Raw genomic sequence first — 26921 nt, 5'->3', positions numbered from 1 at the left:
TAATTTGAGAGCCAGAAGTCCGTAGCTTGTCCCCCATACTCATAATAAAATGCCTCTGCTCTATGCCCTAATCTAATGCTCCAATCTAAAACTGCAGATTAAACTAAACTCAACTCAACTTTCAGAAAATGGAGACCCCTAGCCCCGCCCACCTCATGGCCATGTTTTGGTATTGCTGCCAATAGAGAAGTTTCCATTAAGATTAATACATGCCCGGAATGAATAGTTGCTGGCAGAAATTGAACCAATACCATATGTATAAACACAGCACAGCTGAAGGGAAAAGTCAGATGGGTGACTAAGCAAGATTATAGGTCATGCTGTACTACAGGCAGCCAAGTGCAAAATACTACATAGAAAACACAATAAAATAAAAACTAATGTACATGCATTTCATAAAAATCACAAACAGCAGGAAAGGTTTTATTCACTTAACACTGTCCTAATGCATCATTAAACAAGGAATAAGGCTTACAGACATAATGTACATATAACTAATTATTGTTTAAAGTACAATCTAATATAATTTGATTAATATACATTGTTAAAAGATAGGCCTAATCTTTAAGATGGGAGAGAACTCTGCACTAAAGCATTTACTTGTATCAGAATGTAGATAACAGTGTTTGATCTTGTATTCTCCTGTGTACCTCTTTTTCATCAGAAGCTGTAGAGTACTCATGCATAAGTGGTCATGGGTTATTGTGTATGAATTATTGATGATGTTTGTGTCATGGTGTGGTAACAGTAGATGTGATTCTTTTTTTGTTACTGACATGCATAAGAGGATTTGATAAAAATCAATGTGGTCAGTAATGACTCAACCTTCTAAATGCAGATTAAGATTCACCAAACTTTGTTGAAACAATCTCTTCTTATGAATGCCTCACTTACAGAATTTAAAAACATATGTGCACATTTTTTTTGTTTGCGAATATATCCTCCAGAGATGGACACAACTTTTACCATAAAACGTTCCCATTTTATAAAATGATTTGCATGGTGACTGTACTGCAAGGTTATACTCATCTATTTTATCTTGCGTTGGGATCAGTGAGACTATCGTTAGACCTTACTCTTATCTGATCTACAGTGATTCACAGCCTTTGACACCTACATGGCATACCAAAGTTAACCTACGTAGTTTCATGTGCTTAATTTTTATCAGAAAATTGAGGTTTAACCTATAAAATGCAAAAAAAAAAATCATGTAAGAGAACATATCAATTTAAGAACACTTTACTAATGAACCACCAAGTCCTCCAGCGCAGGTGTATTCTCTCTGTAAATGTCCCATTTCCCAATTCATTAAGATACTCACACATTTCACTTCACATTTTTCTTTCATCTGCTTGCTGCACTGGATGGGTCAATTGCATCATACTGTCTGATTCTGTTTAATTCATCCAATGCTAACATTGTTGCTTTGCATCTCACTCATTAATACCAGAGCAGATTATGCGTGAGGGTAAGTATCAGGAGAAGTGGGTTCTCCATCTTGTTCCACTTCTCACTGGTGAAGCCCATGTGGCCTACATGGCCATGAAAATTGAGGAAAAGTTTACAAGAAGGTCAAATGCCCCATTTTCTGAAATATGAGATTAACCCTGAGACATATGAGGAAGAGCAGGGGAGACACCTAAGGAGCTGGAGACATGCCTCAAAGACAACAAGTGGATGACACCGAAGAAGAAGACAAAAGAGGTGATGGGAGACTCCATTGCCTCGGAGCAGTACCTGAATATCCTTAACCTTGAGCTCCACATCTGCATAAAGGTACACAGCCTCACCACACGTGGGTGCTGGCCAAAGAAAAGGAAAGTTGAGTACCCAGTAGCCTCATAAATATGTACAATTACATGTTCAATCTGGGGAAGGTTGTCCTACCAGCGGACTTTCTCCTTTTCCTCCACAGTATCTGCAAGATGATACAATTGAATTGTTTTGTTGGGTTATCCTGGGGGTGGTACTGTAAGGGGTTAATGGCCCAACCCACTCAGCTATTGCAATGTCTGGAAGAGTTCATTTTCAAACCTTGGTCGTGGTACAGTTTAGCGGGGTACCTAAACCTTGATATTTAGTCATTGAAAATCTTTTCTGTTGCCATCTTCCCAGATTTAGTGCTAGTTGCGTAGGCTTGGGCATACTTAGTAAATTTGTCTACCGCAACCAGAATATACTCACAACCACCCCTCCTGAGATGCAAGTTATCTATGAGCTAGAAGCCAGCTGTACTATAAAGGTCAACCTGGTTTGATAGGCTTACAGAGGTAATACAAGCAGGGTTTCGGATGTTATGCTGTTTTGTTGTGATTGTGTCTTTCTTTGATTATTTAGGGTTTTTCCTTGATCCCTGGGTATGTAAGGGTAAAAGTGGAATGGTTTGACAACACAATCTCCTGCTTGCCATTCACGTATAGCCATTTTACAACACACACGTTGCTGAACATCATTTTATATTATTATTATTGAACACACTGTATAATAAATTGCATCCGCTTTAACCTGCCATTCCTCTTTGACTCTAAACCACTACAAACCTATTGGTTTTAAGGTCCTAATATACACACAGAACTCAGGATTTCTGCACCCTGTGGTCACACACCTATAAACTAGCGCCCGCCACAAGATACACAAATGTGTCTTTGTAGGCTACATAAGCCAGAGGCCAAGATAAATAGCGATCCGTGTGGAGCCACACTACTGGCGGAAAGAGGCTTTAGCCCCTCATTTGCAGTCTCTTTCTATGTATAACTGTTAGCACAGAGGAAAGATTAAAACATTATGTTGGTGTCAGATAATCAAGATAACATTAAATGAATCCCGTTCCAGTAATACCACACGACTACACTTGTTCCTCCACTTAGATACTTTCAGATACTTTTGTTTTGTTTGTTTCTGGGGATTCTTATAAAACCAAGTACAATGGAGGCTGAAGTCTTTGAAGCTAGATAGATGTGATAAACATCTTAAGCTCATTCAGACAGTTTCAATGAAGCTTGTTAGTTAGCAGGACATATTCTTCAGAGGTCACAAGTTAAATTTTATCTTTACTTACCTAAATTTGACCTTTTCATTTGAACAACACATTTGCATAGGTTTAGTAGCCCTGCCCATGCAAAATCTACAACTCATCTTCAGACCAATTTTCTTTTAAATAACACAAAATTCTCTGCTTCCCTTGTGTACCTACTATAGAATATAACTTTATGTGTGTAAGTTTATGTGTGTACTACTACCGTAGGCTGTGACTCTGATGGCCTTACATCAGCTCTGTTCATTGCCTAAACCTGTATCCACAGCAAGTTATGCAAGTTGCCCTGGACAAGAGTGTCTGCTAAATGACAGTAGAGATTGCTCATACTGTAAGAACAAGAAAAAAGTGAATGATTTATAAAACCAGGAATCTTTTTTACCATAGCCCAACTGCTGTTACAAAAATTGTTCAGATATAGGAAAGCTGAGTTCATTATTCAAGTACTGTATGTGGTTCTGGACATGGTATGTGAGAATTATTTAATTTTGAATGAATAATTTAAACAAATTTGAATGAAAAATTAATAATAACCATAAAATAGTCATGACATAAAGGGGTTTTCCTTCACGGTGACCCAACACAGGTTAAACAAGATACTAAAGACACCAACCAAGAGAGATTTTAAATGGAGCAATCTTCACAAACTAATCACAGTAACAATCACATAAAAGCATTTTACAAAACGTTTTAGGAAACAGAAGTATGTTTTGATGTTAGTATTAGCACTGTTGTTTATGTTATAGAAGGGAGGTTCTATAACATACGTGGGGTTTATTTATCCTATCAAATGTGAAGAGTACTGTTTAAAAAAAGGACACGGGTATGCTTGATTTTATTCAGTTGAGATAAACAGACAAGGTCAGGGCAGAGGGCACAAAGACGAGCAGATGTCTTTCCTGCCAGTTCCTATTTGAGATCAGTACAATGCAAGGGCATGTAGGTTGCATTTGTTTGTTGCAGCACACATTCTGTAGGTCTCCCCCAGGTAACAGACATTTCTAAGGTGACCTGGGAGTCACAATCCATGTACCTCTCTGCCATCTGGATGGACAAGGTAAATATAGTGTTTTGATATTCTTCTTTCAAGGTCAGGAATTCCACTTGGTCTGAGGGACAGAACACAAGCACAGGACAGAGTTTGGTGTGTTTGGAAAAAATAGACCCATTTCTGGGATTTGTCCTCTTGGCTCACCAACTTAAAACAATCATGGAAGTTCTGCCAGAGTGTTGCCACAGACTACATTTTTAAAAAATGTTTCACACTACAGCTGGTTCTACTTTCAGCCATACTGGTATAAACAACTGTTCATTGTGAATATTTTATGAGAAGGATTTAACAACATAATTAGCTTGTGTTACAATTCTATGAGATGCATCATAGAAACAAGCAAACAGGTCAGCCTATTAAGCTTTCTTTTTAATAGTAAATGGGAAAACTATGGTTACCATAGTTGCTTAGCAGTGGTTGGCTACTTGGCAGGACACCTAAGTTGAGGTCATGGGGACTTCACTAGAGCTGTGCCAGTTGTTAGAGGGTGTGAAAGGTCACATTAGACTCATGGGGGTGATGCAGTTGAGCCTTTAAAGATTTGCCTTTGTCCTTGCCTCACCTGTAATGCGAAACTACCGCTACTGCAGTAACTCCATGTTTCAACGTTATGAACTATATTTATTTAATTTTCATATGTCTGTAATGAAGTCTTAAAAATCTACTACCACCCCCCACCCCCCCCAATCAATTAACACCAGCTCTTTTGTGTCTTATCTGCTTGTTATATGGAAAGTGCCTCTTGATGATATCAGCTGATTATGGTGACTTCTGACCTTTGATATTTCACCTTACTGTTAATGTTCCCCAGATCTACTGCAAAGTTATTTAATTTGTGTCAAAACCCTGATAATGAGACACAAGGATTGTGTGGCTTCTCAGATTTATAGGCAGAATGATATTTTCCCTGAATGGCCTTTAAATAAGCATCATCTTTTCAAAATTAGTAACTTCTTAGGTTAACTGTATAGTTAAAATGCAGTCACATGTATGCTTACTTGCATACTATAACAGTAAATTGTAATCACACAACAAATAAATAACCAATTAGTCTGACGCATACTAGTACTGGATTAGTTTCTTAAGGTACCCTAGAGTCATTTGGAAGTCTCAGTGCATGATGCCTTATTATATATAAGCACTCTTGCTCTGTTTCTTAACTGTTCCCCTCTGTTTCCAATGCAGGAAGAGTACACTATCATATTGGGTTTTGTAAGAGCTCAATTTGCAAATAGTTTCTGTAGGAGTAGTAATTAGCTTGATTTAATATCAGATCCCACCCAGTTAGTGCAACACGAATATTGTAACTTTCTAGTTTGTAGTGCCTAAAGTTTTAATGAGTGATTTTTGGTTATTATATTTAATTTATTCCATGCCAAACCACAACTTCCCAGCTATGGTCTAATATCTTAATGTTTAAAAATTAAGAAAAAAGTATGAGAACATAACATTTCCACAAAACAAAACAACATTTAAAAACAACCAGAAAGCTTTTTTTAAATGATAGGTTGCCCCTTTCTATGTGAGGGGCTATCAATCAGCTACTACTGATAATCATGAACACACTACATGGCTAAATATTTGCGGGCACACCTGACACATCTCATCCAAAAGTATGGGCATTAATATGGAGTTGGTCCACCCTTTAGTGCTATAAAAAGCTCCGCTCTTCTGGGAAGATTTGGTACTACATGCTGAAGCATTGCTACAGGGATTTGCTTCCTTTCGGCCGGAACAGCATTAGTGAGGTTGGGCACTGATTGAGTGATTAGGCCTGGCTCGCAGCTGGCTTTCCAAATGATCCCAAAGGTGTTGGATGGGGTTGAGGCCAGGGCTCTATGCAGGCCAGTCAAGTTCTTCCAAACCGATCTCAACAAAACCATTTCAATATGACCCCCCCTCAGGGGCATTTTCATGCTGAAACAGGAAAGGGCCTTCCCTAAATTGTTGCCACAAAGCTGTAAGCACAGAATCATCTAGAATGTCATTCCATTAAGAACTGCCTTCACTGGAAATAAGGGGCCTAGCCCAAACCTAGCCCCCTCGGACATCTACATCAAAGAATTACCTATGGCTGAAAACAACTAGTAAAATGAGAGAAAATAAAAATTAATTAAAATAAGCCATATAAATGGATGCAATGTACATGTTATGTAAAAAGTTGTGTTAGTTGCTCTGGATAATGTAATGCAATGTATATCAAGTACAGCAGTTTGGAAAGTCTTGAAAAAGACTGAAACCACTGAATAAAACCACTGAAATAAACACCGTACTGGCTGGCCAAGGAAGACACCTGCAGTTGATGACAAATGAATCTTAAGAGCTGTGAAGAACAACCCTAAAACGACAAACGGTGACATCACCACCATTCTTCAGAGAGCAGGGGTGAAAATTTCAGCCAGCATACACAAAATACTTTGAAAGCAGAATTATAGAGGCCACACAGCAGGATGTAACCCTCTTGTCTGCAGCACACATCTATATGCCAGATTAGAACTCACAAAAAATACAGATAGGAGTCAGAAGAGAAATTTTCTTTGGAAGGATGAGACCAAAATAAACATTTACCAAAGCAATGGAAAGCTGAAAGTGTGAAGAAAGGAAGGAACAGCCCATGATCCAAAGCCCAAAGCATACCAGCAGAAATATAAAATGATGAAAAATGACAAATGAAATATGGTGGAGGTACAGTCACGATTTGGGCATGTATGGCTGCTTCTGGATAAGGCTCACTCGTTTTTATTGATGACATGAGGAAGGATGGCAGAAGATTAAATTCAGAAGTGTTCAGACAGATTTTGTCTGGCTATGTACAAAGAACGCCCTCCAACCTCAGTGCTTTATCCTGCAGCAAGACAATGACCCCCAAACACTCTGCCTACACATCCAAAGCTTTCATCAGTGGGAAAAAGTGGAAAGCTCTGGACTAGCTATGTCAATTACCTGATTTAAATCCAATCAAGCACTGAAGAGAAGACTGAAGACAGAAACCCAAAGAAGATACCAAATGTTTGGTGACTTCATGAAGTTATTTCAGTATATGCAACCAAATATTAGACTTTTTTGCTTTCAATTACATTTAAGTTCATCCGTTAAATAATTTAGCACAGCTGAAAATGGGATGACACTGCAAGATGTTTCTGCAAAATGGTTAAATATATATGCATTTAAATACCATGAAAAGCTGATTGACTGTAGGCCTACCTTTCTAAATGCCTTAAGGAAAAAATAATTAATTTCACTCTATCGTTACCATACATTTGGAGGGCACGCTATATGTAATTATGTCTAGACAAATTTCACGGTCACATTATTTGCATTGTCAGAGTTTATGATTAAATATGGCTAATTTTCTTATTATTTATTTATATTTTTGCAGATTTGTTGCATATTAACTTGCTTTAACAATATTAAAAAATTTATATTTGGAAGGCACATCTACAGCACAAGTCTTCCCAATACTTGTTTAAAATATATTTTAAATGATTTGGTCCAGTGGGCATTCCGGGTTCTGGCGGCCATGGGTGCTCCTATCTCACGTTACAAGCAAGCTTTTCGTCCCCATTTGCTAAGCAACTTGTGACCTATACACGCTTTAAACAGGATCAGCCAGACAAGGGCGAGGCTTTGGTTCCTGACAGAAACCCTGCAGCTCGTTTCTACCTAGCGATCAAACTGCGTGCTACACGGATATTATGCTATTCCCGAAGTTTTTTTTAATCCAGACTTTTTCTCCTGGCTGGGTCATTTCAGGGCACTCGCTGCATCCGCTGAACACTGCCGTACCCACACACAGGTAAAAGGACGGACTAAACCTGCGACTGTGATTGCGTTGAATATTAGCTATTATCAGTGTATCATAGCCTATAGGCTAGAATTCCACCTCGTTCGATTTGCGCGGATGTGACTAGCGTTTTGGATTTGAAAACGTCAACAACCTTGTCTGTAAGGGGGTTGGAAATAGTTGTCAGAAAAAGTGACGTTCTTTTAGATAAGGCGCGTCGACCGACATTTTCTGTCAGGATCAACAGTTTCACATCTGGATTTCACATCATGAAACGCTTGCTTTGTTTATCGATGGGTACACTTTTGCAAGGACATTTGAACGTTCCGTTTTGAACAGACATTTGACATTGTAAGTTATGCTTCAACTACCATTTGATAGGGTAATATGGGCGAAAGTGGAGCTAAACTGGGTGTCTACGTACTAATGCTGGTGACGGGTAGGCTATGCATAGTTATTTACAAGAGGAATTGACAAGTTTGTTCTTCCATACATTGTACAACAGGCAAAAGTAGTTGTTCATATGTGTAAATTTACCGTGACTTATTTTTGTGAGCTTACTTGCAGCTACGGCTATTCTCCACATGATTAAATATGTAAAGGCCAAAGTCGAATTATCCTGAAACATTACTCAGTTCGAACTTTCCATTGGGACTGTGTCTGATTGTTGTTATTATGGTAGGTTATTTGGCGTTCTTCCTAATCTTGCACGATTATTGTGTTCCATGTGTTTAACCCGTTGTAGATAATTGTAAGGAGATGTCTTTACTTTCGATTCAGATACAGCTTTAAATGCAGCTAGTTAATTAGGCTACTTGTAACTTTAAAATGCTGCATTCTTTAGAAGACATTGTGATTGGAATAATTTTTTTAAATCACGTCTTTCGTTTGTTTGTGGCTGTCATATTTGGATACATTACACGTCGCGCTGTTATCCTCGAATGTTGTAATTCTACTACGACAGCAGCAGCGCTTGAAAAAACGAGTCGATTGAGTAGAACATTGTGAAATCTTGTCTTCACAAAGTCCACCAACGTTATGAAAGAGTTTGGTTAAGAACAGAGAGCTGTGTTTTTAAACGATGAGCAATTACTTGTATTTTTGCAGCTAGGGGATTGTTATGATTTTAACGCAGACTATCATGTCATTGTTGCAGACTTGAAGGACTTCAGAAGACGCTAAAGATCGAGAACTTAAAGACAATTGCGCAGTTGTTAACTTAGTGGGAACACTAAAAACAAGTACACAGGCCTTCATAAACGTTTCATGAAGTGAAAATGTGAAAATAATATGGATTAAGTTGTCCTCCTGGTGTTGCCGTAGATAAAATTTTCTCTGAAAGCAATACATCAGGATTCTGGGAAATCGGAGATTCTCCAAGGGGGTATTTCAGGTCAAACAGTCGTACTTATGAATTGGTACTTTCGTATGTACTTTTAAAGGAAGGAATAGGGTTTCTGACGACTGTAAACATGTACAGACAGTTATTAACTGTCGTTATTATATTATAATGTTGGCAAGAAAAAAGTAATTCATACAAATACAGTAGTCAAGCACTACCGCTGCCGTTTACGGAAATACATGAAAGTACACAATGTGCTCGAAACCCTTTTTGCCCGCCGACTGTTCTGGCTATTATGAATTACGACAGAGCACAGGGCATGCTATTTCGTTCTGTTTAGCTTGCTAGTTTGTGCCCAACTGTGACCCTTGAAAAAGTGTAGGCTGCAGCCAGTTTCTGGACACGTTCCATATGTTATCGATAGGTTTGTGCGTGCATGTGGCATGTACCTTACCCTCAGGTAGAAAATGGGGTGTGTGTGTCTGTGTTCTTTTATTCTTAATTCACAATCGCAAACATTTGAACAGCACATTTTGCTCCATTAGGTTATGATAATTTATAATCACTATTTAATGTAAACAATTTAAAAAACTACACACGGTGTAGGGTAATCAATAAAGTAGACATTTTATGTTACGGCTTTCACAGAAATGTCAGAAATAGTACGTTTGTCATTCCACTTAACTTTTGAGCAACCAATGTTAAACATTTTCGGAGTGTTTCGTAATTCTGCATTTTGGTAGTGGAGAATTGCTTTTTTTGCGCATCAGCACCTGACTAGTTTAAACATGCCTGCGCAAAAAACGCAGACAATCTTAGGAGCTGCGTGTTTTTGTTGGCAAGATTTCGGTTGCATTTTAAGTTGGATTGATCCGGCCCCTGTGGCAATTTTTTTTTTCTTTAAAGGCTGTCAAATGAGGGTTGCTTGTACGTTTAATGACCAGAATTGGGGCGCTTTTTACTTTAGGCTACTAGTTGGACTGCAGCCACACTTCTGATGACTTTACTTAATTTCTCTCAAACAAAATTATTTTTGACTTGGGAGCTTGAACTGCTTAACTTATAAAAAGATATTTTTTCTAATTTTGGAAAAAAAAACCTGGAAATATGTTCACCCACTTTCTCTTTTTGTTTTGAGAATAGTACTTCAGTGGCTTGTGAAGTTGTGAATAGAAATTGCATTTTCATCTAGATGGGAGGTTATGTTTAGTAAGTTTATAATAATAATAATCATCATCATCATCATCATCACCATCATTGTAATAATAAGAACAACAATGTGAAGGACAAATTAATACAATTATAATTATGAATATTTATATAGTGAAATGTTGCACTAGGAATGTGGAATCTGAAAGTGTTTTCCTGGTGTGTATCATGTAGCCTACATGCATGGTCAGTTAAGCAACAGCATTAAGCTCTGAAATGCTGCTGAAGATCTTGTGTGCCAGCATGTGCTGTTTCTTAGATTTGTTTTTCTCACGTCACATGTACAGTAATGCCAGATAGGTGACACCAAATGGGATTGATTGTGCCCCGTGGCTGGCGTTTGGTGATAGCCGTCTAATGACATAGCCATGCATGAAGTTACAGCTACATTTCCCAGCCTGCATTCGTGGTGTGCTCTATCAGCAGAGCTTATAGTGGGATCTACTAATACACCACATGCAGATCTTTCAATGGGGATGGTGTGTCCAGCTAAAGCACTCCTTCTCAATACAGTTATGCACCCCATAGCCTGAAATCAAGTCCTTGTCAGGCTGTGAGTGGCCAGCAGCCCCACAGAGAAGCATATCGCTCACGACTGTTGAGCTGCTGAGAGAGGGAGGCTCCAGTCCACTGGGATTTTCCCTCCTCATTGAGAAAAAAGTGACTCCTCAGTGACTCACGCTTAGTGAGCCTGAGCCAGCTGTGTAAGAGCATGCATGGAGTCTCATGCACAATGGCTGTGCAGATGACATTGTGGCAACACACAGCAGCTTGCCACATGTGTGTTTGATGAAGCACATGCTAGTCCACACTCCCAAACTGACCAAGGATGTTGCAGTGATGGCACAGATTTAGATTTGGGAATTTTAGATGGGGATGGAGATAAGAATAGAGCTTAGCAGTTGTTTGAACAGTTGTGATCTCATTACTGGTCATACATAGTTGCAAAATGTTCACAGTGTTTAGTAAAATATAAAGTCATGCTTTTTATGTCTTACCAATGTTGTATTCTTTGATTAGTATTTTTTTCTTTCTGAATTGTTTTAAAATATGAGTTACATTTCTTTCTGAATTGTTTTAAAATATGAGTTACATTTTCCTGTTTAATTCGGCTCATTTGTCTTTAAATTCTGTGAATATTGCAAAAGCAATTAGGTACAGACTAGTTGAAATCTAAATGCTTTTCCCCGCTTGTAAAAACACCAGAGCAATCATGAAGGTGGTAAAGGCACGTCTATTTCAGTTTTGCATTCATTCACTATGCTACTGCTTCAAAGCTGTGAATAAAATTGATTTAATGATGTGCTTAAAATCTCTTAGACATGCGTTCATTCAGTTTTATAAGACTAAAACTGGAGACATAAGGCATTGTAGTGTTTGTGTGTTTCCAGACTAGCCCTTATGAACAAAGATAATTGCAGTAAGATTCCTATTAGAGTCGTGTTGTTCTGTACTTCAGCTTTAGGGTATGTTGCCATGGCGAGTGCCTGGCAGTGTGGAGCTTTGTCTAACCTCTTGCTGTTCCTCCTGAGTGACATGGCTACTGTCCCACAGCCAGTTGCAATTCACATTCTTACGAAAAGTTGGGCCTGATCTCAAGATTGCTTTGAAGTAACTTCGGGGACCCCTTTATTCAAAATTAATTTTTAGTTATTTTAGATTATTTAGAAGGGGACAATGTTGTTGCTGTGGCAGTTGAAATGTGTTTGACTTTGAACACCTTACCATACCATTGATGGTTACACTACATATTTATATGTGAATTTGCATTAAGCAAAAGTATGTCGAAATTGAAGCCTTTGTATAAGCTGCCTGCTTTAAGTAGAGTAGCTCTCAGTGCAGTGCTTTAGATTTGTTTGCAATTATGGAAGACGCTAAGAAGCCCTCTATTTCACTCTTATCATATCAATTCCTTTGTGAAAGTGAGAACTTGTTTTCAAATTAAAGATATCAAGCATTTTCCATCACAAATGTGCAATTACCTGAGAGTTCTTAATAAAAGGGTACTTCTTGAGGGGAATTATTTACATACTGTGGGGCAGACCATTTACACCGTTGTTGTCATGGATGTAGCCTATTCAAAAAGAGATTGAATTCCATCATTATAGACTGCCTGCAGTCTCATTTTGCATTTTAAAAAAGCAAAATTTTGAACAAATTTCGGGAAAGTTTTACAATGATGAAAGAGGCCTTTGGTTTCTGAAGGCTGTGTACTTGCGGTTCTTTGTACCATTGGCAGAACTCACAGATGACAGTTCTACCCACCAGGGCACATGGGTGGCAAATTTGATTTGTTCCTGCTTTGCATTTCACACAAAGTAGAATGTTCCATTTTTATGGTGCAACTTAACAGGAATTTGTTTGTAAACATTGTAAACATATTGCTGATTTGTAGAACGTTTGGTGAAAAAAAGTTTAACAGCCTAAAAATAAAAATTTAAAAATGAGCTATATATCTTCGCTGTCATGATTGAAATTCCAAAGCTATGTCAAGCATTTTCCAGGGCACATATTGATAAAAGTCCCTGTGTATCCCTGATGCTGCCAAACATGCTGATGTCACTCTGATTCGCCTGATGAAGCACTTCAAGGTCACCCTCTCATGGGTGTGTGTGGACAGATCACCCACTCTGGCTGGGTAGTGGAGTTACACAGAGCAATGAGCACCTCTCCTGTAGGCTAACATTCACACTAGCATGCTAACGTGTATTGTGTCGGATGGGGAGAAAAGTCTGTTTAAACTATGAAGTTCTGGCAGCTGATGCACAGTGTCTGCGCAGGACCTTGTGTTGTGCCGCAGGAAGAAAAAAGAAAGATGTCTGTTTGATTTTCAGTGGTAAGCAGAGCCTTGGGCTGTTCACATAAGGACACTCGGCTGATTAGTCTGTGCGGGAAGGCTTCCTCTCAGGGCCCAAGAATGCACTTGCTTTGAAGGCGGATACATCTGTTACGCAATCCACCTTCAGTACACTTGACTTAGCTCAAAGCACTCTGCACAGTGTGAATGCTCTGTGAACTGTGACTGGAGAGTGGTAGCGAGCTCGACACCGGCGCGCTCAGTCTTCTTACTGAGGGGATGCTGGAAACGACCACTCTGCTCCACTTGACCTATGCTGACGTCCCTCTGAACTGTGTGGCTCCGTTTGTGGCCAGTTCTCTGCGGGTTGCTTGCTTGAGACAGTTGCAGCGGCTGACATCTGCTGCTACGCAGATGCATGTATATTATAGTGTGAACACTTAGTTAGCCATGTTAACTGATGGAAGTGATGTCATTTTATACATGGTGACCTTTTCTGGGTGTCAAGCAGAGTATCAGGGGCCACCTTGTTCAGAAGGACAGTCTCCTCTATATGTCTACTCTTACTTGAATTTTTTTTTTCCCCCTGGTTTTGAGGTTTATACTGGAAAAAAAATGTGACTAATGAAGCTAGCATCTGCAGACCACATAATGAGTTAAGTGTTATTTTTGGAGATGTGACGCTGGTTAGTTCTATAATCAAATACAAATGAGGTGCTTGGTACTATTATAGCTAATTTTGTTGAAATCATTGCAGAAGTATTCCCTCATGTTTTAAGGTTGTTATTTTTAAATTTCAGGTGACTTGTAAATAAGCACTAAGCAAAGTTGTCATTTTGTATGTGCTGTACACCTTAAAATTGTTCAGTGTATTACAGTACAGAGATAGCAGTCTGGTATAAATCCATAATTTAAGTAATTAATTGAATAATTAGGCAGAGTCAATTTATTGTTTATGTTTAGGCCACTGAGCTTCAGTTTTTTTTGTTGATACAAAGACAAGATGTAGAGTCACTAAGCACTGAGATCATTATCCTTTGTTCTGCATGTGGTTACCTTTTGACTTTCTGCCCAGGCTGCACCTCTAATAGCTTTATTATCTGCTGTGAATGTACAGGTGGTGTGTTAAACTGGCACCGCCTGCTGCCCTTTTCTGGTTTCCGGAGTGTACAGGTGGTCCTTTTTATTTCATCACTTTTTTTACAGTGAAATATTTCTCCTTTTCACTGCCTTCCTGTACATTTCACATGCATTTCCTCCAAGATTATTCCTCAAACAAAGGTGTTCTGACCTCTCGGCTCTGTCTGAGAAAGACAAGTCCTGCTAAAGTTATTCTGCCTGTGTAACCTCCTGTTTATTTAACATGGCAGACCTGTCCCGGACGTCTTAAAGAAACTGCGTTGTTGAAAAAGAGACTAATGTGCTCGCACAGGGATTTCCAGAGGCTATGTTAGGTATATCAAAAGTGATAAATTGGACTGTTCTTTGCAGTGTGAACATCCAACAAGTAAAAACAGGCATGGAAATGTTTTTGATACGTGGTTTTAATGTGGGGTAAGTCATTAATCCCACATCACTGCCTGCCCCTCCGAGAATGAACCCTGGAGCCTTGGATTTTGTGCGGTGAGCTGTCAGAGGGGCTGATATTTCTGAGATGGCAGTTTTACAGAAATGGTTCATCTGGGCGTCGGCTGAATCTTTGACTTCTAAATGTAGAACAAGACATTTTTTTGAAAGTTGATGCACCATGTAAAAATACACATACTATACATACTATATGACCTTAGGACAGTGGTCTTTCTGTTCTTTGTTGTGCTTGTTCAAATTTGAGTTTCTCAGTGATGCAGCAGGACATCTGTATTAAATTTTTAAGATGGGACTCAACAATGAAAAAGAATGTTATACCATATTAAGTTTTCAGACTTGCTGCAAAAATACTATGATGTCAAAATTTGTTTTATGTAAATGTATATTCATAGCCTATATATCGTTCTGATCTCCACACACTTTGGTATAGTTGGCCCATGTGAGCTTGCTGCTTTTTACCACATCCTCTGTTTCTGACTGTTTGATTTACAGGACTGCATATTCCAGCATAAAATAATGTATGATGTTCTTTGATACTGCAAACTGTTAGCTGATATGTTAACTTGTTAAGCACAGAAAATATAGAGGCATATTTCTATGGATTAATTTGGCTAAATATTTGTATTTAGTATTTGTATTTGTATCACACACTCCAGGCAACATACTATAAGCACTTTTCGTTGTAATGAAAATGTAATCTCATTTGTCAGGGGATTTCTGGCTGATGCACATTGAATTTACTTTGAAACTTTGATCCAGCTACTACAAGGATTAATTTAGTGTTTTCCAGAGATTTCCCAAAATATGCATTTCTGGTGGGATATAAATAAATTTTGCAGTTGTCTTCTCATTGTGTATTAACACTGGGGGCATAACAAACCATTCTTATTACCAGAAATGTCACCCCGTGTTAAATAACTAATCTTGCATGTTTAGTGTGTCATTGTCTTCTTTGAGTATATAAACCAAGTTGCACTCACCATTTTGGTTGTTTTTAATTCAGCTTTGAATGTCTTTCGTAATTTTTTGGTTAATTTAAACTTGAGTTCATTCCAGGAAAACAATTATGTACACTCTTGCATGCACAGTATGGCTGCAGAATTCAGTCCAGGTTTGCACAATGCTTGTTTGTGGTTAAAAATAAAGGGATTCAGATATATGTCAAGTCAACATATCTCTGGACTGTAAAGATTTTTATGACTTCTCTAGAATTGTTTAATTAACAAAGAAAATTGTTGTATGCTGAAATGTGGCTAGTTTATATGCTGCTATGAAGCCAAAACTGACTGCAGGAGGGATCTTGCTGCATGCAGTGCTACTGAGCTATAGGCTACATGCTTTAGTTTGACATCTAAGCTATCACATTGATCTAATTTTGAGGTTATGTGAGCAAAATAATAATTTGTTCTGTAGTCTGTTTCAGTCATTTAATTCAGTAAACACTAGAAAGTTCAATGAGCGTTTTCTCTCTTCGAGGAAGGAAAGAAAATTGTGGTTTCATCAGGTTGTAGCACTAGCAGTTCATTTACAAATGGATATAGAATTTTTAAATGGCACAAAACATGAAAGGAGGCTTTTGTTTATATAAAGAGAAATACCTTTCAAGGCCTAATTCATTAAAAATGTTGTATTTTCCTGAGAAAATGCATCATTGTAATATATTGTATGTCCGAACACTGTTATTAGTCAACAATACATTCTACATTCAGTACTGTTTTTTTAAATATGAAATAGCCTGTAATGCACATTCGGGATCTAGACTGCTCAGACCCACAATTGCAGGATTTTTCTTAACTGATGAAGCTACATCCGTAATTAAGCAGACATATACAATTTCTGTGACATGGTTATGTTATGCCTATGGCTATCTTTTGACATTGTGTAATGGTCTTCAAACAACAGGCTACAGGCTTTCAGAGTAACTGTTTTGCTGGTCATGCTCTTATTTAAGTGGGTGAGAAAATGGTGGACATAAAAGGTACGCTGTAAAAAAAAAAACAGGAAAGGGATCATTTATAGAGTTCCCCAGGGAAGGATCCTCTCTTCCTACTGTTTGTAAATTACTTCAAATTGATTTTCCCCTGCAGACTTGTCCCATGTGCAGGTGACTCTGTGGAAACATTCCTTGTTTGAAAGTACAGAGTTTGAAAGCATCAGTAAATTGCAGTAAACAGAGTATCTGAGTTAAAATTTAGTGGGCTCTAACTGAAAACAGAGCAGATGCCCTAGTATCACAATTGAATGAAATGATACAAAGACAGTGAGTAAGGCCCTGTACATTAAGTGGGCTGTAAGTTAAACATGGCATGGTGGCTGCAGTTATCGAGTTTAAAAACAGGAACGGCTTCATGGTCATCATTTTATATGTTAGTATAGCTCTTGTGAGATTAGTATCTCAAAATGAAATGCCAAATTTTAGAGAACAAAAAAATTGATAAATCATTCTTATGCTTCCTCAACTCACAGATCTTGAGTACAAGCATTTCGAAGGATTACATTAGCTTAATAAGAGTTAGAACTAGAGTACGTTCTGTACATAATATTGTCAGTAACTCCGGTAGTACTCAGCTACAACTAAAAAATACTCTGGTGACTTATTTATAATATACTGATTTCAGAGCCTGCCAGTGGAAAGAACACTATTGAGTGGAAATGCCAAGTGCAGTCGAATCTGCCAAAGTTTTAAGCAATAATTTAGTAAGTGGTTGGTGCATAACATTTCAGAATATGAGGCACATGTTTTTGAATAATATATTTTAAAATATAATTTGATAAATTATTCTTGCATTAAATATGAACAGTACCTTTTAGCCTTATTAAAATAAGCTTGTTTCATTTCATTTTGGATTTGAGGTCAAAAGATGAATATAAGAGACCCAAAAACAAAGATCAGCTGAAAGTAGCTGCAGTGAAGCCGAGGAAAGACATTTCCAAAGAAAATGGCAAACGTTTGGTCTTTTCAATGGGTCATAGACCTGATGCAGTTATTGCATTTAAGAGATATGCAACCAAATATGAGATTTTATTGGTTTGGTTTACTTTTAAGTTAATTGATTGCATGGCTGAGAACTTAATTTTGCACAGCTGAAAATGGGGGAACCCAACACAAAAACAGCTGTTTCTGTAAAATGGTAAAAAAAAGAAAAAAAAAACATATTCATCTTTTGTCATATTCATCTGTATTTTCTGGTTAATGTGAGTACACAGAAAAAATTTTTAATTTAACAGTATATTTTAATATAAAATAAATTGCATGAAATAAAAGACAAAAGCGGTTTTAATATTATAATGAAATGTTTTAGCCTATTTAATAAATTTTAATACTAAATGTTACCTCTAAGTTTGGTATGGTATATGTTGCATCATAAAGCTCACAGGAAAACTGCAATAGAAATGTTTTTTTTGTTGTTGTTTATCTATGATTTGAATGTGGGTAATTGGATTCATGAGAGTAATTTGACATGTGATTTTATAGTATATATATATATTTTTTTTTATTACTATATATGTGAATAAATATTTATTTGTTCTGTCACTGATATAATAAACACAAGATAGTGTTTGGAGGAGCAGTATTGGAATGCTTTCATGTATTTGTATAAAAAACGTATGTTTAGGCCATTGGCAGAAGAGCAGAGTTAGCTTCTCTGGCCAATTCTTTTCCTCAGATGAGACTGTATAAACAGCAAACACACATTCCAAATGGTGTTTGAAGCTTTTAACACAAAAGTAATTCTAAACGAAGGTGGAGAAATAATGTGATGAAAGTCTGAAGTCTGCAGTTACTGCATTTGAGACAGACTCGCAGACTGAATACGCAGAGAGGGAGAGAGAACACTTTGTCCAAGCCAACTTTTAACACTCCAGAATCTAAAGAATTCAGCTAGTAGTTTTAAATGAATTAGACATAAATCACTTGTACATTTGTGGCCTAGCATGACTCGGCTGCTGAACCCAGTTTAAAGGATATGTATATTTTTCAAGAGAAGCAACAAGAAAAGTTTGTCGTATGGTTGTAACTTAGCTGTCTTCTGTGCTGAAGTTTGTGCTAGCTTTTGGCAAAGGATCCAGCTTTTGGCAATGGGTTCGCTTTGGCAGACCAATCAGTGAACGAAGCTGGAGCAAACAAATCTTTCTCAGCCTATCGCTGACCTAGTTGCATGTTGGCAGCTTGCTACATTCCCCATAAAACTTGTGTGGTGAACACCCAGGGCCATTTGAGGCAGGGGGAAGGGTAGGATGGATTTTTCCCCCTTATAATAGTTTTATATAACACTTGAGTTCCAACAAAATCTGCACTATTGTATTTCAGCTCGGAAGTTCTGTGCAACATGTGAAGAGAGATCAAAAAAGATAGAAGAGGGAAATAATTTCCACTGTGGGGGTCTGGATAGCCACATTGTGGTTTCAGGATTGTATTTTTTTTTTGTCTTCTCTAAGTATCCTATGAATTCTTTTCACACCTCAGCTGCTCTGTTTGAGCACACTCAGGGGGTGAGTGATGATTGGGTCATGGTATTTTTTTTTTGCACTAGTTATTGGTTGTGTTATAAGTTTGTGTGTGCTAAAAGGTTTTGCACATGCTCAAGGTGTCAGTAAATCAGGCCATATATCCCTACCTGAAGGTCCCCTGTCTTTGTTAATATTTATTCATTTAATCACTGATGCTAGTGGTACTGTATATACTGCACTGCAGAATAAAATGTTATTGTTATTTTAATTAGTAAATAGCTTTATGACACTCTCTACTCTGTGAAATAAGAGAATAATGTTCATTTTTGGTCATTTTAAGCACTGAGTTAATGACTCGAGACTTGGTTCAGTGTTTGTATTCGGACTGTGTTTTAGTTTGGAGCTTTATCGTTGATGGGTTATTTGTGTTTCTCTTCTCCCTGTGTCCTTGATTTTGCAGATGCAATGTCATGCACAATACTACATTTGATAAGAGCAGCTGGGAAAAATAAATAGAAATAATACATATCTTATATTAAATACAAATTAGCATTATAATTAATACCCTTTGAAAGTAGCAGAAAACCATGCAGAACGTTTGGTAAATAATTAGCTAGATTTAAATGACTTTTTGATTTGGCTTTCTGAATACTAAATGTAGAAAATGTAAAGAAAGAATGCAGTATACAATGCAGTCCATAAATATTTGGACAGTGAAACTATTTTTGTTGTTTTGGCTCTGTACTCCAGAACATTGGATTTGAAATGAATATGAGTTTCGGACTGTCAGCTTTAATTTGAGGGTATTTACATCCACATCAATGTTGGAATTACAGCGCTTTTTAAACAGTTTCCCATTCTAGGGGACCAAAAGTAACTGGTCAATTGGTTTCTCAGCTGTTTCTTGGCCAGCTGTGTGTCATTGCATCATTTGCTGAAGCACAAGAAAGCTAACAAAAGGTGCGGAGTTCATTCTCGGTGTGGCATTTGCATTTGCAGTCTTTTACTGTTGTCCCTTAACATGAAGAGCAAATAAGTGGCACTACCAGTAAAGCAGGCCATCATGAGTCTGAAAAATCAGAATAAATCGAGTCATGGCCAAAACACTGGGTGTGTTAAAATCAGATGTTGCATACATGAGCAGAACGACTAAGTTTGAGTTTGCTAAAAAAGTATATTAAGAAAACTAGAGCTATGGACAGATGAGACGGGTATTAACCTGTACCAAAGTGATGGAAAGAGGTGAAGGGAAAGGAACTTCTCATGATCCAAAGCGTACAACTTAATTTGTGAAACATGGTGAAGGTAGTGTTATGGCTGCCACCAGAGCTAGCTCACTTGTCTTTATTAATGATGTGACTGCTGACAGCTGCAGGATGAATTCTGAAGTGTACAGAAACACCTTATCTCAGATCCAAACAAATGCCTCAAAACTCATTGGACGGCACTTCACCTTGCAGCAGGACAATGACCCCAAACACACTGCTAAAGTAACCAGGAGTTGTTCAGGGCCAAAGAGTGGAATGTTCTTAACTGGCCAAGTCAATTACCTGACCTGAATCCAATTAAACATGCGTTTCACTTGCTATAGGCAAGACTGAAGGCAAAAGCCCCTGGAACAAACTGCAACTGAAAATGGCTGCAGTACAGGCCTGGCTGAGCATCACCAGGGAAGAGACCCAGCTTCTTGCAATGTCTATGAGTTGCAGACTTCAGACAGGAATGTCAGGCAAAGGATTTGAAACCACATACTAAATATGGTGACTTTATTTAAGATTATGTTGATTTGTTCAATTACTTTAAGCTCCCTAAATTGGGGGGGGGGGGGACTATATAAATAAAGGCTTGTAATTCCAACACGGTTCACCCAATATGGATGTAAATACCCTCAAACAGTCTGCATTTTAATCACATTATTTAATAATAGATCCAAACAAGAGCCAAACCAACAAAAATTGTCACTCTCCAAATACTTACAGACTGTGCTGTATTTGTTTAAAATTGACCTTAGAAAGAAATGTAGCCATGTAAATAATTTGACAAATGACTGATATTATAATGCGATGAGTAACAACATAAATATAATGTTCATGATTTGTGTTATTATAAAAATATTTGCAGATTATGGAAGCTGCCCAAAGTGCAGAAAAGGAATATGAGGTTCATTTTTATTATTATTACTTTTTAGACACAGAAATTTTGCTAATTAAAAATTGCACATTGTTAGCATTTATCTAAGTAGGTCGATGTTCAAGGCCTTGATGCACATTGCGAAAAATGTTTATTTTATTTTATATTTCTATTGAGGAAAGAAAGTTGTAGTGCATGCACGTTCTGTTCACCATAGGTTATATGTTTACCATAGGTCTCCCTATCACTTGCTGGGGTAATCAGTACTGAGCCTGAGTGAAATATCTCAGTTTGTATCATTATCTCTTCTGTAATCAGTTTTGATGTACATTTTAGAGACACTCTTTTCCTTCAGGGTCCTGGAATGATGGTTCTTCCATTTGCTTTGTGGCTGTGTGGGTACAGGGAAATGGGAAGCTTGTCATGTATGGAAAGATAGCTCTGCATTCTCAAACACGGTCCTGCACCATAGAATCACGCCCATTCTGTCCCTATTCACAAAGATAGACTGAATCAATATGTCAAACCAATGCAAAAATTGTTGTACTTTTTTGAAAAGCAATAGAGAAATTGGGCTGAAATTGCATTTAAAAAGGAAGGCGATAGTGCATTAGACAGGCTGGTACTGTTGCTGTGGTAAAGAAGAGTCACAGGGAATTGTGTGAAAGCTTAAATATAGCACCTGCCCCAGCACATTAAAGCAGCCTCTGAGAAGCCATGCACGTGGCAAAATGCAGACTTGCAGAAGCCCTGGCAAAGATAATACAAGAGTCACTCCCTCATGTGCCCTCATGTTCCTGGCTGCGTTAAATGCCAAATCCTTCGATAGTTGTGCAGTCCATGATACCGATATGACGAAGGTCAATATTGGCGCTGGTCCCTGCATCAAACAGATGTCCAGCTGAGTGATATATTTTTTTTCTCCCTCTCCTTATTTTATTTATTTACTAAATTATTCTTTTTTTTTTTGTCTGAACGGCAGACTGCAGTATCCTTAAGCCCCCTCCCGCTGTCCTGAATTGCCCTGCCTGCCTCAGAATTCGCTGGGCCGGCTTCCTGCGCTGTCAGACAGTGGTTGATGCTTGTGTTTGATAACGACGCCGGGCGAGCCGGCAGCGGTGCATGTCTGTCGTTTTAACCGCCTTCTCAAAAGCTTTTTTTTTGTCCCTAAAAATTGTGTCCCTGTGCATGAGATATGAAAGCAGCGGTGGAGTGAGTATCCTTGTCTGACCCACACTTGTGCTGGCACAGCTTCAGTAGGACTGAAAGGGCTTTCTGATGAGACTTTTGCTCACGGATTAAATTTACGGCAAGTCCATCTTGGGCCTGCCCATGTCCAATCCGGGTCTGGCCCAGAGCAGCATTTCTTTTTTTATTTAAGACCAGAGCCAAACATATAAATAAAATGTGTGCATGTCTGAATTTGTGATTATCACACAACGGCATATCCCTAACAGACCAAGCATTTATTCTTTTTCATTGTGTAAAAAATATAGCTAGGTGGAGGCTGTCTTTTGAAGTATTAGTACACTGAAATGCTCGAGAAAAGCTGCTTAAATGTTAGTTTGTTCCAGTTGCTCAGAATTCAGAGTGGGTTGATCTATTTTCTTTCTGGTTCTTTTTGGCTCTGTTTTTTCGGCATTTGGCTGCAACACAACACAGCTAAGTTCACTATATTCTCTATTTGAGCAGCTATGGGTCAGAAATGCTGCCAGAGAAATAAGGCATGCTGGAAAAATCCAGGAACAACGGTCATGCATATTTCATCCAAAAAAAAAATGCGGCACTAAAAAGTGCAGACCAGAATATCTGCCGTAGTTTTAATGTTAAATACACATTTTATTTTAGGTCTGATCATAGCATGTCACATAACATTGTAGCGTCACAGAAACCTATACCTGCCCTGGAAAACCATGTTCAGTACATCAAATCTGTGGACACTTGACATGAAAAGTTGTATATGGTTTAATTATGGAGCACTTTTTTCTGCTCCTCTAAAATCATTCTATTTCTCTGGGCTCTACGTTCTGGAATTATGTCGAATGGTCAATTGTGCATGAGTCAATGGTACACTGGGTGTGTCTACTGAATGTTAGTGCTTTTGTGAGTAGAGGCGAGGAGCACATAGCTGTAAATGCATGGCGCAGGACAAAACGGGCTGGATTTTGATGAATATATTATTAGTGGGGGTGTTGCAGCTGAATTCACTCATAGCCAATCAAATGACCTCTTTTCATTCCCTTTAAGAGTGGGTCATAAAGCGTCCTGACATACTGCCAGTTTCTGTGGTCTACTACTGCCGTCCGCACATCGATTTTGTATTGCCATCGCTAAAAAATGTTTACTGTCACTCTTAATTATGCATTTGTTTCACAAAGTAATGCATAAAATCACAGAATAAACTTGTATCAAGTACTTAATTAGTTCACATTGGTCTAGACTTAATAATATTTAGTGAAATCGCTGTCCATAATTTTTAAATTTTTAAATGTAAAGAAATGTAGCCAATTCAGCTTCACCTTTGATACGTTTCTTGACAAACCTCCTTTGTTTGCTATATAGAAGCTAGCTAGCTAGAACAGATGTCAATATAATTGAGTTAGAGACACGGTTGTTACATTATGAATAACTAGCTAGGCATATGAGAGTGAATATACAGTATGTGCTAAGTTTCTGCCTACCTTACGCAAGTGTTGTAAATATGTGCATAGTTGACGCTGTAGGCATAACAGGGACAGGATCTGACCATCTCAATACTTTCCTCCTGTTTCACCAGGTAAATTGCAACACAGATGACCTGAATGTTAATGGAGTGGACCCCCTTTTGATTCACATAGGTGAGTGGTTGGGTAGAAGGAGCAGGCAACTGCACATGTATTCAAATGATGTCACCCAAAACCCTGGGAAATTCACATCTAGCTCAGACATTTTAAGCTGACAATCAGGTGATGAAAGAAAAAGAAGTATTTACTGGCATGTCGGGCTAGACTTGAACAAACTGCATTAGTAGCCGAACTGACCGTGCTCTGGCTTATGCCAGCCAACAAACTGATGGCACACTGGAATTAACTAGTGGCCAGAAAGACATGGACTGCTGTTACTCTGTTCTGTTGCCCTCAATGTCAGCAGCAACTATCCCACCCCTCCTCAGTCAGGTCACAGAAGGTGTGTCAGAGCTTTAACATTTTCATACCTTCTGCACCTGCGGCGAGAAATTATACTCTGTTATGCCTACAAATTGAAGTAAAGGATCCAAATAGACGTATGACCAAAGAAATCGCAGAAATATGACAGATGAGATTTTTCTGTCTTAACATATAAGCTAATCCTTCTCCTGAGCAATTTGTCAAATCTTACTTGAATCGTCTCTGCAAATGGCCTGTTTAATTTGCCGAAGCATCATGCACAAATCACTTAATAGCCACTTTTATATTAGGCCTGACAGTGATACATACTATGTAGGTGTAACCAGCCTAATTAGTTCATTGTTAAGCCTTTTATGAAGATAACTTTTTTGGAAATATTCACTTGAATGTTGTTCTTGGTGCATCATGGCAACATTCATTTTAACTACAGGCACATAATTAAAATGAAAAGATTGTTCAAGTTCAAGTTGTGTTTATTATCACTCTTCTCATTACAGATGGGTGTAAGAAAAAGACCGAAATATTGTACCCCCTGGACAACAGCCATAAACTATTACAAACTGAAATAAATATAGGAATTAAAATGATAAAAAAGAAAAAGACAATGAGCAATAAATGCAAAATATGCATTTTTCCTGCTTCTGGGATTTATTTCAAAGTCAAATTGGACTGCACATGATCCACAAAAACCGCTGATTGGTTTTTGAATAAGTTGTGATCATGCACACATTGCATGGGAAAGCCACAAAATTAGCAATACGTCCTACCCTCATGACTTATGCTGCAGACCAGGTCTGAGCAGGCGGGTGGTGAGGGCGCAAATCGCAGTCCAGACTGACTGGAAAGTCGGAAAGACCTGCACCAATATTGCTGTCCATTTCTCGATCTTGACTGACACTCCCGCAGCAGGACTCTCCTCCCACCTCGGCTCACAACGAGTCACAAAATGAACAGACGGGCCATAACAGGCTCCATTGTGCGTCAAAATCCATGCAGAAAATGCCTATTTGCCTGTGCGACGGCGTGCCTGAGTCAACATGTTGGGAAAATTTCACTTGACAATGTCCAGGTCTGGTTAGTAGTCAGCAAGAACATATTTCCAATATATATCAAAGTTTATCTTCGAGGGGAACCACCCAACAAAGTCATCATTTGGTTTGTTCTGTTTTACCTTCAGAATTACATGTGAAATGTTGATGTAATTGGTATGAAACCCCTCTTCTTGTTTTCATTTATAGGGAAACTAAAGCCTAATTGTTACTGTGTTTTATTAATCCCTCAATCGGAAGAAGGTTAAAAAAATGCATATTTTTTCAAAGTTCTGGTAGTCCAGATATCTTACCACATCCTGCATCTGGAATATTCTACAACATTGAAGGGGTGTGACTTGTGCAATTTGTTCCAGTACAGGACAGAAATGAGTAGAAGACTGGTACAGTATGCTGTAAATGTTTTTTCCATATTATCGACAGACAGATCAAGTTACCATCAAAATTGATTTTATTGTGATGTTCCCTTTAATGTGGAGGCTGAGAATGTTATTTGCTCGTAAAAAAACATCCCATACTTTTCCTTTCGCTTTGCTCTAGGTTTTTCTGAGGAAGAGAAAGGTGACAGGGGCTTTCGCTGCCGGGAGTGGAAATTGACATGATGTTTTGAGTGACGCAGGACCTCAGGTAAGTGCTTCAACATAAAATGATGGATTTCTTTATAACTAAATGTGAAGAATTTATTCATAGACGTAATGCATTTATGTCACAAATATTGTGATGTAATTCAGATTTAAGCATACAGTGGAACAACTGTAAGTAATCAGTAATCATAATAGAGCAAGAGAGGCCATTTGTGTACTATTTCACTAAAATTATATGAAAATTGTGTAAAAGTGAGTATAAGAAAAGCATATATCAATATTGTTCTGCATATGTTTCAACAAGAAAGAGCAAAATATGTGGAAAAAATGCATATAACAAGAAGGAGAGGTTAGTGTATCTGACTTTGAATTATGCAGCATAAATACAAAGAAATGCCCTGTGTCTGCTTTTAAAAACGAAAGCCTGCAAGCTTGAGCTAATTTTAAAAGGCGGTCTTGCTGTTCTGGAGTGTTCTACGCTCGAAGACTCAGCAAGACAACCTGCCAGCACTGGCGGTAGTAATGCATCTGTCCCGAATGACATTACAATAAAGTGTGCTTTTGTGAACTGACAGTCTATTGAGTTTCCTTCAGCCGACTTCATGTAATAGAGTCTTAATGGAGTTCCTGGGTGCCTATGGTGACATCCATTTTGTGGTTTGGACACTTCATATAGCGTTTCGTGCGGAATTAAGCTGCTCTGTCTGACAAACCACAGGAAGACATTGTGCTGTTTTCTCTGATTCCCAGCTTATA

The 26921-nt window shown here is 38.1% G+C and overlaps 1 protein-coding gene across 12 annotated transcripts in view; it reads left to right on the top strand.

The window, feature by feature from the left end:
• The first annotated feature begins 7653 nt into the window (after window positions 1–7653).
• The window catches only part of LOC135262253 (thyroid hormone receptor beta), a 49656-nt gene continuing 30388 nt past the window's right edge, over window positions 7654–26921 (top strand). For 6 of the 12 annotated variants that reach the window (XM_064349290.1, XM_064349293.1, XM_064349266.1 and 3 more), the window contains exons 1-3: window positions 7888–8220; window positions 24163–24223; window positions 26122–26208. The gene's annotated coding sequence lies outside the window, so the exon portion shown is untranslated. The other 6 variants (XM_064349275.1, XM_064349250.1, XM_064349284.1 and 3 more) reach the window with 4 other exon arrangements.

This window comes from Anguilla rostrata, chromosome 1 (assembly GCF_018555375.3).
Source record: "Anguilla rostrata isolate EN2019 chromosome 1, ASM1855537v3, whole genome shotgun sequence".
NCBI lineage: Eukaryota > Metazoa > Chordata > Actinopteri > Anguilliformes > Anguillidae > Anguilla > Anguilla rostrata.
The sequence above is the reverse complement of the archived record's forward strand: the minus strand, read 5'-3'. Positions and strand labels throughout refer to the sequence as shown.